This window comes from Cyprinodon variegatus, unplaced genomic scaffold, assembly GCF_000732505.1.
Source record: "Cyprinodon variegatus isolate N-32 unplaced genomic scaffold, C_variegatus-1.0 Scaffold1052, whole genome shotgun sequence".
In the NCBI taxonomy this organism is placed as follows: domain Eukaryota; kingdom Metazoa; phylum Chordata; class Actinopteri; order Cyprinodontiformes; family Cyprinodontidae; genus Cyprinodon; species Cyprinodon variegatus.
The window spans coordinates 131,491-133,510 of NW_015151505.1; positions in this window are offsets into that span (position 1 = coordinate 131,491).

Below are 2,020 nucleotides of genomic sequence, written 5' to 3' on the forward strand. Positions count from 1 at the left end.
ATGCTAAGCTAGCGCTAGCCTAGGCTAGCTACTCTTTACTATACAGAAATTAAACTGTGTGAAAATGACAAGTGCAGCAGAAGGTGTTTTAAAGTAGTTCTGGTCAGTTAGAGTTTCTGAGATCCAGAGATATCACAGAGAAAAGAACTTAGTTCAACATGCAGCTCAGTAGTCAGACAGGAAGGGAACACGATACGTCTCACAAGCAGCAGCAGTAGCTCCCTCTAGTGGCACATGAGCACAGAGGATGTGGTCTATAACATCAGACATCAGCCTTGAATAATTCATGATTTGCAGTCAAATATCAGGGGTGCAGGAAAAGAGGGACTCAAGTTTATTAAAAAGAATCAGATTTTTTCATCTAGTGTTTTTTTAACCAAAGTGCAAAGGTCAATAATGACTCCTCTGGCAATAGCTCATATGAATAAAACACTGAAGGGCTCCAAAACCTTGAGAGACTTCACTTGTATAGAATATTGACGCTTCCCCTTTTTCTCTGCCTTTTCAGGGACAAAGTCCACCCTTTGTCTGTTGCCTCCTGCATGCCACTTGTTTTCATTGCTGGAGGCAAAAGAGGCCTAATTTGCACCACTGTCTTTTGGGTCCAATTATTATAATAGCAAATGTATTGGAAAAACAATCAAACCGAAACAATAAAGAGATGCTGCTATCATGAATTTTAATCATCTTCACATTTAAAATGTTTTTCACACCTTCAGCGATTTTTGAGCTTCACCTTGTTTCTCTGAAGTTTCTTCCTATTATCTGCAGTGTGTAGGCAATTGTTTGAACTGAGCTACAAAGCGTCTCAGCTCAGAAGGAGCTGCAGTGCCGTGGGAAAAAAATTGATGCCTTATAAAGATTTCTCATGTTTTTGCATCACATTTTAGTATCAAGCTAAATAAAAAATGTATATAAATAAAAAATGCATTTATCAAAAAAAAAAAAAAAAAAACAGTATACAAGGCCAACTAAACCTGTTGGAAAATAAAAGTGTTACTCATTAAATTATAAATGAACTATAATCACATGCTTTGCTGTAAGATAAATAAGTGCAGTTATTCTTGAATTGGGCAGATAAGTGGAAACAACTGCAGTGTCCTATTTCAAGGGCATAATATCTAATTATCTCATTTTAATGATAACAATACTCATTCCATTGCCAAATCAGCTTATTCTCCTGTTCAAATTAGGGGAAATACTCTTATTTTAAGAAACTTTTACTCATTTTCAGAACGTTTTGCAGTGTTGATACTAAAATGTTATTTCTAAATAAGTCATTTTTTCTTAAAAAGAGGCTATTTTATTTCTTTAATTGAGGAGGTAGGTGAGACGTTTTTGCCAGTGGAACAAGACAATTTACCTTTTTAAATAAGAAAAAAACCTTTTTTATTGTCTTAATTTAAGTGCATATTATCTAATCATTTTATTTTATCTAATTATCCTGTTTTAATAGTCAAATCATCTTCTTTACCTACGGCACTAAAATTAAGGGTAAATACAATTAATTTAAGAATTTGGTACTTTTTTCTTGAGCATTTCTGCATTGTAGTTTTAAAGACTTTAACACATCATGCATCATCAGAATCAGAAATAGTTTAATGATTCCAGGAGGAATTATCTTCATTACACGCTCCAGGTATGCAAACAACATGTTAAAAACATTCATCATCTAAAGAAATATAATACAATTTTAAACACTGAAAATATAAATATATACATATGCAACAATATATATTTATATATTTACAGATCTAAAAAAAAAAGTCATAGCAATGGGCAAAAGAGAGCAAAGGAAAATGTCAATAATTGTCAATAATTTTATAATCTGAGTCAGAATTACAGAGGGGTGGTTAAGAAAGTTGTCTCTAAAATGTCCTAATTGATGACGACCCATCAAGAAGACTTTTGACTTTTAGATTTTAGACAGATTTTATTTGTCATTTTGTTTACACAAGTTTAAAACAAAAAAGAAATTTCGTTTGGAAACAGCTCACTGGACAATTTCATCTTTTTAAAA